Here is a 15,528-nt window from a genome sequence, read left to right as displayed (position 1 = left end):
CCCTTTTTCGACTATGAAATTCTTGGTTAAGTTTTTGCGTGTAAGCTGGTATCTCCATATCTAATGAAGGGAATGGATTGAAACTTCACACACTTGTTTTCTGTGATTATCTAAGATGATTGGTACAAGTCACATAACTCTGATTTTCTTTTTTTACATAATTATGCCCCTTTTTTGACTTAGAAATTCTTGGTTAAGTTTTGCGCGTAAGCTGGTATCTCCATAACTTCTGACGGGAATGGATTGAAACTTCAAACACTTGTTCTCTGTGATTATCTAAGATGATTGGCACAAGTCCCATATCTCTGATTTGCTTTTTTGCATAATAATGCCCCTTTTTTGACTTAGAAATTCTTGGTTAAGTTTTTGCGTGTAAGCTGGTATCTCCATAACTACTGAAGGGAATGGATTGAAACTTCACACTCTTGTTGTCTGTGATTATCTAAGATGATTGGCACAAGTCCCATAACTCAGATTTGCTTTTTTACATTATTATGCCCCTTTTTCGACTTAGAAATTCTTGGTTAAGTTTTTGTATGTAAGCTGGTATCTCCATAACTACTGAAGGGAATGGATGGAAATTTCACACACTTGTTCTCTATGATTATTTAAGATGATTGATGATTGGCACAAGTCCCATAACTCTGATTTACTTTTTTGCATAATTATGCCCCTTTTTCGATTCATAAATTCTTGGTTAAGTTTTTGTGTGTAAGCTTGTATCTCCATAACTACTTAAGGGAATGTATTGAAACTTGCAGGGTTTGTACCTTTTCAGACAATTTTATGTATTCATATAGGTAAGCATTATTATACTCAATGAAACACCCTTGTGACATATTTTCGAATAGTCGAGCGTTACTGTCCTCCGACAGTTCTTGTTTTCTCTGTTATTTGTTTTTTAATCAAATCATCTCATCTTTCTTTCTTTCCATTTGAGTATATCTCCATTTCATAACAGGTTTATAGAAAAAAGATATTTTAAAGATTATCATCGGTATCAAATTTTTATGTTGTGAGGCAGTACATTACTTTTTAAAAGAAAAAATGATTGCTGGATAAAAAATGAAGTATCCACCACAAAGCAAACAGGAGCATTAATTTTCTGGAAAGAAAATGCACTTGAAATACTTTAGATATATTTTTGGGAAGTATTAATCAGTTGTGGTGGTGTTTGTAGTTTGCACTCCATATCACGGCAATAAGCCACATTTAATTTACCAGAGCACTTTTCAACCACCGCATCATTCCTGGGCAGGCTGTCAGGCAGTTGACCAGTACTAATTGCCTTCACTTATGCCAGAGCAGAGGTACAGTGTGGATGTACATAGAAAGGAGTTCATGATAAAAAAACAATGAAGTGATCTGCACAATCTGGGATTCAAACCCGGATCACCTGATTCACAGTTTAATGCTCTAGCTTTTGACCTAACTGCACTGTGCCAAAGTTTTAAGCACCAAAGATTTTATGCAATTAACGGCATCTAGCAGCATTTCCAACTATATATAAATAAAGTCAGGCATTCTTTTAGTTGTTGACATAATTTACTAAATCAATAATTTCAATCACAGTAGTGTGTCACAGGGTAGAAAAATCCTTACTCCTGACATAATTTTATTGTATATACAAAATGTATTAATATGAAAAAAGAAGCCTAAAAACAAATACATTATCATGAAACATGTTAATGAAAAAAAACAACACAAAATACAACATTACAACGATTGAGCAATAAAAATTTAAGAATATTGAAAAATAACCACAAAGAAACGACAATTGACACATGCATGGACATTGAGCATAATTTTCACCCTGTCTTATTGACAAACAGTTTAAGGCAAGATGAGCCTAAAAAGTTACAAATAAACTGCCCATGACAAGTGTTAAATTCAATATGAATTTGCAAAAAATTCATTTAATTGCTAGCTTTTAGGATTTCAGTAAAGAAAATGTTAGAATATCAGGGACTCCCTTTTAAAATTAAGCAACCAACAGCTTTCAAAAAACTAACCCATCTCAAAGAGAAGCCTGGCCTAATAGTAGCTGTTGTTTTATACTGGTGGCCTTAAATCAACCTTTATTTCTTCCATATTTAAAGGAGTTGATTAATTATAATAATCATACGATTTATATTCAAGAATTTTAAATACGTAGGTCAGATTAATAGATTAATCAATTAACTTTTCATGTCACTTTCAAGACTTCTATTCAAAATATATTACAGGAAATAAGCTATAAATAATAATAAAAAGAATAACAACAGACACCAAGGAGTCTAAGTATATAATTAGAAATAAATAAGCTCATTTATAATGTATTTGAGTGATTATCTTTTATTGATCAATGTACCTGCTGTCATCTGATTAACTGATCTATAACAACAGGACACTGATCTTACAGCAAGACACTTAACCGTACTTCTGTCAGGTGTAGAATGTCACTGAACCTTACTTCTGTCAGGTGTAGAATGTCACTGAACCTTACTGCTGTCTGGTGTAGCATGTCACTGAACCTTACTGCTGTCAGGTGTAGAATGTCACTGAACCTTACTGCTGTCTGGTGTAGCATGTCACTGAACCTTACTGCTGTCAGGTGTAGAATGTCACTGAACCTTACTGCTGTCTGGTGTAGCATGTCACTGAACCTTACTGCTGTCAGGTGTAGAATGTCACTGAACCTTACTGCTGTCTGGTGTAGCATGTCACTGAACCTTACTGCTGTCTGGTGTAGCATGTCACTGAACCTTACTGCTGTCTGGTGTAGCATGTCACTGAACCTTACTTCTGTCAGGTGTAGCAGATCACTTAACCTTACTTCTGTCAGGTGTAGAATGTCACTGAACCTTACTGCTGTCTGGTGTAGCATGTCACTGAACCTTACTGCTGTCTGGTGTGGCATGTCACTGAACCTTACTTCTGTCAGGTGTAGCATGTCACTGAACCTTACTGCTGTCTGGTGTAGCATGAATATCATCCTTCTGCTGTCAGGTGTAGCAGAGCACTGATCATTACTTCTGTCAGGTTCAGCAAGTCACTGATCTTTCTGCTGTCAAGTTTAGCAGATGACTGATCCTTACTGCTGTCAGGTGTAGCATGTAAATCATCCTTCTGCTGTCAGGTTTATCATCATTGTCCACATAACCATCATTTGGCACCACAACAATCATTTGCCAACACAACCATCAATTACCAACACAACCATCACCATCATTTGCCACCACAACCATCATTTGTGACCACAACCATCATTTGCCACCACAACCATCATTTGCCAACATAACCATCATTTGCAAACATAACCATCAATTGCCCCCACAACCATCATTTGCTAACACAACCATCATTTGCAAACACAACCATCATTTTCCACCACATTCATCATTTGCCCCCACAACCATCATTTGCCAACAAAGCTATCATTTGTCACCACAACCATCATTTGCTTACACATCCATCATTTGCCAACACAACCATCATTTGCCACCACAACCATCATTTTCTAACACAACCATCATTTGCCAACACAACCATCAATTACCAACACAACCATCACCATCATTTGCCACCACAACCATCATTTGTGACCACAACCATCATTTGCCACCACAACCATCATTTGCCAACATAACCATCATTTGCAAACATAACCATCAATTGCCCCCACAACCATCATTTGCTAACACAACCATCATTTGCAAACACAACCATCATTTTCCACCATTCATCATTTGCCCCCACAACCATCATTTGCCAACAAAGCTATCATTTGTCACCACAACCATCATTTGCTTACACATCCATCATTTGCCAACACAACCATCATTTGCCACCACAACCATCATTTGCTAACACAACCATCATTTGCCAACACAACCATCATTTGCCAACACAACCATCATTTGCCACCACAACCATCATTTGCCAACACAACCATCATTTGCTAACACAACCATCATTTGTTACCATAACCATTTAAAACTACCATTGGTACCATTACCAGCATTCTGACTTAATTTATTTATCTTACCTTAAATGTTACCAACATCATTACCTTCATCACCATTTTCACTACAAATTATCATGACCATCAACATAGTTAACACATTATCACCACAACTTTTAACAGAAACAATATGTCGGTCAATGTTGTATTTCATTTAACTAAAGAAAAATGAACAGCCTCACTTGACACTCAATATATTATTTATTGCATAATGTGTTTTTTTTTTTTCTTTAGTACTTGTCAGTTCTGATCACATATTCATTTACACAAAAAATCAAAGACATAAAATACAGTTCTTTTTTGATTATCGTGGCAAATTTAATTATGTTAATTTTATTTTCAGTTCAGAATGCACAAGTGCTGTCGCCTTAATTTTTTTAGATATTGCATCAATGTAGGTTGACATATACCAGATGTAATCATCAGTTAAAGAATGTTATCAATGTGTTACAAAATTCAAATACAGCCTTTTTCTCCTAGATGATAAAAATCACGGAGTTAATGTATATCACTAAAGGTGTATTACCATATATAAATTACGTAGTTACCTATTTTACCTGCGTGTGGTCTAATATTGTATCATTATTTTGTTCCTGCGGCCATGTTGGGGTCAAATTTACATGAACGCCCCCAAGCTAAACAATATGTCTTTTGAGGCAAACATTCTCTCCCATGCATATTGTATACCTAAGTTATACACTCATATAGGTGAATAGGTAAAAACACTTGATAACAATTATTTATTACAACGACTTTTGTGTATATCTCATATTTCCCTCAATCAATAAAAGAAAAGGAAATTGCGATAAAATATTCTAATTCTTTCAAATTTTAACTAACAGTAAATACAATTTTATCTCCATGTATTTTCATGGCTGTAGGGGTTTCATTTAATTTGTATCTTTATTTTGAATAATAATTTGTTCAAAATATAGACCCCTACAACAAGGTTATTCATTCCTTATAAGTAAGTCAATTATTCAAAACTAACGTAAATTCCTTTTTTGATAAATTAATTTGACCACAATCAGCTCAAAGCAATATATGAATGTCAATGTATCTAATATCTATATATAACTAAGTAATTATTTGTTATTTTATTGGGTTAAGTTGAAGTTCAACAGTGTTTCAAAACATATACCTGCAGGCTGTAACTTATCAAGAGAATCTAGATTAACTGTACCAGCACTTAATTTACTTACAAGTTACCACCAACCTAGCCTCACTAAATCAATTTAAAAAGAGACAGATGACTGGAATTTCTTTATTGTAAATCAAAACTGAAAACATTTGAAATGCCCAAGATATGTCCAAGAAAAACATGTGCTATGTATAAAGAAAAGGACATGCCCCCCCCCTCCCCCACACACACAAATGTGTTTAATGCCCAAGAAAGAATGTGCAACTCAAATAATGCATTGCAATCCTTAAAAATACATCTTAAATGGCTCAAGAAAAGTGTGTGATGCCCAAGAAAATATGTGTAATCTACTTTAAAAAACATCTTCAATGGCCCAAGAAACATGTACAATTCCTTCCTAACAAAAACATGAGTCATGCCCAAAATAATCTGCATTGCCTAAGAAAAAAATTCACAATCCCAATGAAACCAAGTGGCATTCACAAAGAAAAATATGATCCCCCAAAAAATGTGCAGCCCAAGAGGAAATGTCCCATTCCCTTCAAAAGACATCTTTAATGGCAGAAGTAAAAAATATACAATACCCAAGAAAAACATCTTCAATTGCCAAAAAAAGCAGTGTTGCCTCAAACAACATCTGCATGGGCCTAGGAAAATCATTTGCAATGCCCAAGATATACCAAGAAAACCAAGAAAAATAGTGTCATGCATAAAGAATAATCATTAGCAATCCCCCCTTCCACCCCCCCCCCAAAAAAAAAAAAAAAAAAAAAAAGAAAAATTAAAAAAAAACAAAGTTCAATGTACTAAGAAACATTCCTCAATGCTTTAGAAAAACATCTTCAATGACCCTGGTCAAATCCTCAATGGCCCAAGAAAAATGTGCAATGCCCAAGAAAAAATATACCCAAGAATAACAAGTAGCTACCCTAAGGAAAAATGTACCAGGCTCCAAGAAAAAACATGTGCCAGGATAAAGAAAAAACTGTATTGCCCAAAAAAATTGCCAAAGAAAAACATGTGCCATTCCCCAATTTCCAAAGAAAAGCTGTTCAATGACCAAGGAAAAAGGTTCAATGCCCAGTAGAAACATCTTCAATCAATGTCATAAGAAAAGGATGTGCCAATTCTAAACAAACATCCGGGTTTTTTTGCATAAAAGAAAGATGTACCATGCCCCAAGAAAAACAAGTGACATTCCCCAAAAGGTACATATTCCATTACCAAATTACCAAAGAAAATCATGTGCCACACCCCCTACGAAAAACATGTCCCCCCCCCCCCCCCCCAATAAAAAAATATGTGTAATGCCAAAGGAAAAATGAGCAAAACATCTTCAACTCTCCAAGAAAAACATGTGCCAAGCTCAAGAAAAGTGTGTGCCTCACAAGAAAAACATCTTCAATGGCCCCAGAAAAAATGCAATGTCTAAGAAATAGTCTTCAAGGGCAAAGAAAAACATGTTCTATCACTATGAATAAGGGCCCCGGATTAAAAAAGTGCATTACCCAAGAAAAGCATGTATCATCCCAAAGAAAAAAATCTGCAATGGCCAAAAAAACACATGTGCCATTTCCTAGAAAAATATCTATAATGATCCCCTAAAAAAATGTCTTGTGGGAAGGAAAACAATGTGCCATACCCAAGAAAAAAAAATCCTCAATTTTTGCACCAGAAAAAAGTACATTGCCCATGGGCCAAATAAAAACACATGCGTCATCCCAAAGAAAAACACCTGTAATGGCCAAAAAAGAGCACAACATGTAATGTTTCCAAGAAAAAAAAAAACATTAGCCATGCCCATTTTCACAAATCACAGTTTACAAATGTTATGTGTACCTAATGCTCTAACTTTTAAGCTAATTGAGCTGGCTCTTTTGTTGTTTTTTTTTTAAAATTTAGAAAAAAAAACCCACATTATATTATAATGAACACACCAATGAATGATAATTATATAATTATATAATATCTGAGTCAATCTGTATTTAATCTGTATATCATTTCACATGTAGTATATATCGTGTCATGTAGTACACATATCTTTTTCCCCGTATCAATCCGTGTATGTACAGATGTCAAAAGTCATGATTATTTCATCAAAATTTTATGGACTTGGTTGCGTCAGTCAATGAAATTTAAAACCCAATGAAAAGATGACATTTTGATTTATATCATTACTTAAAGTTTTAAATACATAATTTTATGTCCACAAAAGAAATACATGATACACCGCAATTTAATACCAAAGAAATTAAGTGACTAAAAGGGTTTGTCTAGCTTGCAAATAACATTCTATAAATATTATATACCAGAAATGAACGATATTAACATAAGAAAAAAGAAAGACATTGGATTCATGCAATAAAGACAAAACTATCACAGATTAATTGAACATTTAGATGACTGGGAGAGGGCCACTGGTTGAGATGGGAATGGGGAAGTGGGGAAAGGGGTGACTGGAAGAGGGGGCATGAGGAGAAACTGGGAGAGACGAGCCTTGGAAATTGGGGACTGGTAAAAAGAAGGGGCTGGATGAGGGGTACTGGGAACAGAGGATAGGGAAAGTGACTTTGGGAGAGAGGGTACTGGGAGAAATAGATTAGGAGAGGGAATGGAGAACTGGGAATAGGACGGGGAAATTGAAGACGGCAGGACTTTAATTAAGAGAGGGACTGGAAGAGGGGGAGGGGGTTCAAAGCAACCTCCAAAAATTACATACCACCCCAAGTTGTCAAACAAAGTTTAAATTGAAAAAATGTGTTATAAGGTACATATTCACAGTATATAAAGCACAATTGAATTTACTTTTTTTAATCATCATATTTCTACCCTTATTACACATTGTAGGTTATTCATTGTAAATGACTTGTGCAAGATCAGATTACTTGATATGTTTACTCGATAAAGTCCCGACTATTTAAAACACTTTCTTAATTTTCATAAGAAGAATAGGTATGCTGTTTTGAAAGAAACCTTGATCTTGAACCTGATGAAATATCAGTAACAAACAAACATGTTGAGGTCAATAAGACTGGGCAATATAAACCGCAACAGAATTATGATTACATCTTATATATGACGAAGAAAGGAGGGGAGGGGGGATGTCTTAACATGGTTTGAGCGGACAACACCTACACATTTACACGTCTTGTGACCCGTCATAATGTGTCGTACATCAATCAACCAACACAGAGACATCGGTAAATACGTGGGTTTTCTACTTCACCGACTTTTATATATTTGTAATAAAGCCTGCAGGCCTGCATTCACCTTTTGTTTTATGAAGCAAACCATAATGACTGCATTATCTGAATAATACACATTCAATCATGTGCTCTGTCAAATCCAAGTTAATAACACATTTACTACATTCCTTTTTTTTAAAAAACAAACACACAGTATGTCTACTTTGTTAGTTACTTGTGGCTTGTACATGCACTGAAAAGATTATCATACAGTTATATATGTAATGTAACCATATAATTTAAAAAAAAAACTAAGTTCATTTGCATTTCCAATTATTTTCATATAAACAGAAGGTAATCAAAGTGCTGCAGCACTGAATGCGACGGACATGCAACCGGAGGGACATTTAGGCGTCTTTTAGAAAAAAAAAAAAAAAAACACAAACAAAACACAAAATATATAACAGAGAAAATTTGTTCCATACAAGTTCGAGATTTGTAGAGCAATATATTTTGTGTCCCAAATTGATATAATTCAGATTTTCGATTTCAATTAATATTAAGCACTTAAATACAGAATGAAATTTATGCCTAAAAACTCTGGTCAAACTTGTAAATCAGTGTCCTTATCGATTTATTCTAAGAAATGATATGTAAATAGAAAAAAAACTATCAACGAAATATTTCTAGAATAAATCCAGGCAAATAAACTTCAAACATAATACATTATACATTTGAGAATGCTATTTAGAATTGCTTCGTATTATATCATAGTGGGCATACAGACAATAAAATATAAGTCATTTGTATTTTTATTTCTCTTGGATATGTCTCATTAAAAAAAAATTGGTTAAAATCATCAGCAATTAATAGTGTATTTCTTAGATTTTTTTTATTTACAAGGTAAAGATGTAGAGGCCAGAGCACATCGTTTTAATTTTAATTTAAATGTCACTTAAGCACTACAGTGTTTAGTTGTCCTTTTCAACTTCACACTAAATTCCATTTTCAACTAGTTTGCTTCTTATAATTGTATAGCATTTCTAAAAGTATTGCATTACAATCCGCTGGTTTATTAATTACATGTTTAATGTGTACTTCCTAATCGCCTGTCCAAAAATCAGAACAGGTGAAGCAGAATCTATTTTTAGAATAGCGAAGGTTAACTCATATCATGACCTAGTAAAATATGTAAACAAACCACAAGAATCGGAAGTAGAACTGATATTACAACTTCCTTACCATGAAAGACTACATGGCGGTAAAGTGTCTTACATGCATTTTCAAAAATAAATATTTATACTAACCATTGTACTGTATCTAATATATTAATAACTGCTGAATATTCAGCTAAACCCGCGGTATGAGTCACGAAAATAGTTCTTCTTTTATTAATGCGCGAGTTATCCTAGAGTCACGAAAAACTTTTGATTTGTTAATAATAATGTTTTGTATAATGTAGAAATATTTATGTCCTACTAATAATGTCTTGGAACTCAGAGGTTACACCTTTATTGTAGTATAATTTGCTGTCCTACTTTTTCGACAGCGGTAAATCGTTTCAGCAGTAATTTGCATATTGCGCAATAATACTACGGGACAACAACGTTTTTATCAATAATATACGTTCATATTTTAACTTGGATAACTTAATTTGAAATTGAAAAGGCTTAATATGGAAGACATTAAGATATCCAGACAAAGTATGGGAGTTTTGAAGGATCAAATTCATGTACTATTTCTTGGGCTGTTAATTGGTTTAGGACACATTGCGCGATAGTAGCCAACGAAATCCCATGTGTAGATGACTTAGCTCTGAACGCGCCTGAGGGCGCGTCCGTCGCAAAAATTGATTGTATTTTCTGAATTTATATACAATTATATTTATGTAGAAGTAAAGCAAAAAAAAGTTATGTTTCTTACTTTAAATATCCATCTTCACCAGCTCATTTTTATTTAAGTGATTACATATTTGTACAGTTACTGGTAAACTCCTATTAAATTTAGAAGGACTTAACCCCTTATTGCACTAAGTTGATAATATATATAGCTGCGGCATTCTGGTTATACTGCATTATAAGTTGTACCAGCAGACCTGGCTATGTTTGTGGGGTCTTACCAGCAGTGTCAAAGATCATATGCCAGCTTTTCTACAGGAACACTTTGGGTGCACTTATAAGCATTGTTTCAAGCACCAGAGGGAAGATAGTAGTCCAACCAACCAACCAACCAACCAACCAACCAACCAACCAACCAACCAACCCCTTTCAACAATACTCATGCAATAATACTTGAGATGCCCTTATTTGTATTGTTTTGAGCACCAGCAGGAAACTGTCAACCCTTTCTTTTACTAACTTGATAACCTCCTCAGATGAAAGAAGTTCATAGTCTCCCCCACCCCCTCAAGAATCGAACCCACAGCAGTGAGAGGCAAGTGATCTGAACTCAGTGACTTTAACAACTTCACCAAAAAGGTCCCTGGTTATGTATATGTAACAATAAGCAATTATTTACATCTTCCTCTTTGTTTTTTATTTAACTAAAATAATGGTGATGTTGTATAAACAATATGACATTTAATTACAGATAATTATTTTGACATTTTTCAGTATTCTATTTCATTTCTATTTATAGATGGATAGGAAATTAATATGCTGGGCAAAACACATTAAAAGAAAGAAATGATAGATGCTTTTGTTTGGTTTTGTAAAGGAACAGAAATTAAACTGGCGGAATAAGTAGAATGTACTTTTATGATTTGAAATTTGAAAAGTCTGCTGTTAACTTTAAGAAGATGATATGCCAATGGCTTGATATTGAATATCTAATGGTATAAAATTGTGTCTAATATAAAAACTTAAATGCCATTCACTACATTAAATTTGGAGTTCCCAATGGAAAAAGAATCTGGTCTGATTACAAAAATACAAAATCTGCTCAGAATCTAATGGTATAAAATCTGGTCTGATTTTAAATTGGGCAGTCATTGATACAAAATCTGGTTGGAAACCAATGGTATAAAATCCAGTCTGATTTTTGCATTGTCCAAGCTTACAATAATACAAAATTTGGACAGAAACTAATGTTATAAAATCTGGTCTGATTTTTAAATTGAGTTTACAATAATACAAAATTTGGACAGTACCTAATGGTATAAAATCTGGTGATTTTTAAATTGAGCTTACAATAATACAAAATTTGGACAGAAACTAATGATATAAAATCTGGTCTGATTTTTAAATTGAGCTTACAATAATACAAAATTTTGACAGAAACTAATGGTATAAAATCTGGTCTGATTTTTAAATTGAGCTTACAATAATACAAAATCTAGTCAAAAACTAATGGTATAAAATCTAGTGATGTTTTAATTGTGCTTACAATAATATATATATAAAATTTGGACATAAACTAACGAAATAAAATCTGGTCATTTTAAATTGAGCTTACAATAATACAAAATCTAGTCAAAAACTAATGGTATAAAATCTGGTCTGATTTTGAAATTGAGCTTACAATAATACAAAATCTAGTCAAAAACTAATGGTATAAAATCTGGCGATGTTTTAATTGTGCTTACAATAATATATATATATATAATTTGGACAGAAACTAACGAAATAAAATCTGGTGATTTTAAATTGAGCTTACAATAATACAAAATCTAGTCAAAAACTAATGGTATAAAATCTGGTCTGATTTTGAAATTGAGCTTACAATAATACAAAATTTGGAAAGAAACTAATGGTATAAAATCTGATGATTTTGAAATTGAGCTTACAATAATACAAAAATTGGATAGAAACTAATGGTATAAAATCTGATGATTTTTAAATTAAGCTTACAATAATACAAAATTTTGATAGAAACTAATGGTATAAAATCTAGTCTGATTTTTAAATTGAACTTACAATAATACAAAATCTAGTCAAAAACCAATGGTATAAAATCTGGTCTGATTTTTTAATTTAGCAGGCATTGATACAGAATCTGGCCAGATCTGGTCTGATATTGAATAAGATTCTGACAAGAAGATTTTTAAGTTTCTCCTTTGTATAAATTTATGTTAGAAAAGTGAATCCCAGGACAGAGCAAATTCTTATGCCAAGCCAATATTTTGAAAATACTTTGTTCACTATACAGTGTTTCATGCCATATAAGCTATAGCCCTTTATTTGCAAGAGAAGAAGACTTTTTAAGAATTTACTTTATACATACAAAGGAAAACCATTGGCATCCCCAACCAGTGCTAATGTTGACTCAGAACAGTGATTACAGAGGTCCACATACCTAATATCATAGCTTTAACCTTTAGGATTTTAAGTTTTTACAATATACATACATGTATAAGTAAAATCCATGACCCTTAACGAAGGGCCAAATTTACCTTCTTGAGGACCTCTAGATGATGTTTCATACAAGACATCAAAGCTCTGGTCCTTTCATTGTTTGATGAGAATATTTAAACAAGCTTGTAGTTTTCTTTACAGCCTATCTAGAAGCAAAATTTTTCAAGAAGTTGTGTAAATACACTTATATCCTTTATTCCTAGAAATCAAATATAATTGAAATTTTCACCAGATACCAAGGTGAGTTGCTTTAGAAGCTGTGCAGGTTTAACACAGAGTCACCTTAGTGCAGTCCTTCTAAATTTAGTAGGAGTTAACCAATTATTGCACTAAGGTGCCGATAGTCGACATAATTTCTAACATGGGACATTTATCATGTTTACAAGTCTGTACCACTGACATTCAACAATGCCCTGCCATACATTTACTTTATTGATGCTGAAATATTTTTTGTACTTTCAACACATGTTTTGGCTTTCAACACATGTTTGTGTTTTAGGGTTACTGGAACATATTTTCTGTATTGGCAACATAACATTGTACTTTTATGGTTATTCGGTTAAAAGTTTACAGTAATGTTAATGTCATTCCAGAAATAACTTGACCTTGTGTAAGGCACAGTTGCATTTTTAACATTTTATAAAACTGAATAATACTAGAGATTCTAAAGGGAAAAGCATTTACACCATATGGTTCCTTTTTACTTATGACAATGCACAATTTAATTGCTTCTTTTTTAGATGCAATTTGCAGATGAGCATAGATTTTATGATTTTAAACTCATGAAATGCGGTGACATTTGCCAGTGTTTAAATCCTCCGGCCTGTCACAATACGGTCTTTTCTTTTCCCCTTAACACTTTTAATGAACAAATAATCTCACTACAAATGTTTCCTGTTAACTCTTACATATCTATGATATCTTAATTTTTGGGAAATTAGGGTTTAAAATTTTGCATAAAAAATTAAAAAAAATGTTCATAACTTTTTTGCAAAATTTTCGGAGATCAGTTTACATGAAAATATTGTCAACAGACCAATGTTACTTAACTTTCAATAGTTTAATAGTTAATATGCACATTCAGCACTTTCTAAGTCTTTTTATATTTTATATTTTTTTGTATACCGTTAAAAAAAAAGATGTTCTTATCTTACAAGAGCTGCCTGTAAGACATTGCGCTCGACTTTTTTAAGCGCTTGACAGTAAGAAAAAGGGGTATAACTCTGTAAAAGGGTAAGTCAGAGTTATTGAACCTGAGTGTATAATTTTACATAATCACAGATACCAAATGTGTGAAGTTTCAAACAATTCCCTTCAGTAGTTTTGGACATACCAACTTGCACGCTGATGTGAAAGCTGACACCGACAGAATACAAATTTTAAATAAGTCTTGCATGTAAAGAACAGAGCATATATGCACTTAACCATGTTAAATGATTTTAAAATAACCACATAAATTTGACAATATAGTCACAGAAATAACCTTACAACTTTTCTAAGTAAATTTATGATTGATGGCGGGTAAACATTAAAGATACATTAATGGAATCCTACAAACAAGCCTTTTTGAGACAAAATGACACAGTTAAGACAAATATATGCTTTCCTGAGATAGAAGGCCATCCAGAGTGGCCCCAATGGAGTAACCTATTATATATTTTAACAAATTAACTTTAAATATATATGTATATAATGTATATATAAACATGTCCTATAACAGCTTTTCACTCTCTCTCTCCCCCCCCCCCCCTTTTTGAGGCCTCAATAAGTGAAAAAAATGCCCTATTTTGGCCCCAAACACTATTTTTCGTTTGAGAAATGTTGTTCAAAAAAGTGAACACTTTTTCGGCGCCGCTCCTTATAAAAAAGGTACATCAATGGTGTACCAGAGGGAGGATGTGCCCCCTTCTGTTTGGGGGTTTGAATGGGGGCAGTAGCCCCCCTCATTGCCAAGATAATTTTGGATTTGTGAGGGGCTAAAAATGGTCTCAGGTCGTTCTTAAGGTAACGTTTACCCAATGCTGAAAGCCTTTGACTTCATCTCATTCCATTGAGAAGTTGCAGCACTTTGAAATCAGATTTGATGGAAACAGGAAATTTAAGATTGAGCATGCTGTTACAAAAGCTATGGTCCAGTCAACATTTGTGCCAAGTTTGATCAGTATTGAAGCATTTTTTATAGTTTCATAGCAGTTTGAACTTGTAACAGGAGGCTTTTCAATAAAAACAGCCATTTTTTCAATATGCTCATGCAGTAAAAGGTTAGATTGAGTTTTCTTCATTTATTTATTATATACAACATACAGTATGTTCTAAATGACATTTACGGCAGCTTAAGATGTTGTATGTACTGTTTAACCTTTTTATATCAACATCTAAGTATTAAAACTCCATTCTTCACTTCTTCATTCAGCTTTTCAAATGAAACAATGGGTGCAAGCTCATAGCCAGGTCAGAAACTTGTACATTTGTAAACTTTGACAAACCATAAAAACATACAAAATATATTATCAAATGAAGTTATATATCATAAGTTTTTACGAATGACCAGTTATTTTTAATTTCTTATTTTCATTTGTAATATTTTTTATTTGAACCCAAGTGACCAAATTTACCGGTAGGTAGGTTTGTTTAGTTTATATGAATTTATTTTTAGTTTGATTGTGTTGGAAGCTATAAGCTTCTTGAAACACTCCTGAATCCATTCCTGGAACCAACCAGTACTATGCAATGAGTGTAGTTTCTTGCTCACAGAAACAACATAAAGCTTATGCTGATATGGAAAATTAAAATGGTGGTCCTCATGCTTATTTCCCTTCTTGTACATACTTGACATTAAACAATCTT

The sequence above is a fragment of the Ruditapes philippinarum genome, unplaced genomic scaffold (genome assembly GCF_026571515.1).
Source record: "Ruditapes philippinarum isolate M1 unplaced genomic scaffold, ASM2657151v2 ctg336_1_1_1_1, whole genome shotgun sequence".
Classification (NCBI taxonomy): domain Eukaryota; kingdom Metazoa; phylum Mollusca; class Bivalvia; order Venerida; family Veneridae; genus Ruditapes; species Ruditapes philippinarum.
This window is presented reverse-complemented; position numbering follows the sequence as displayed.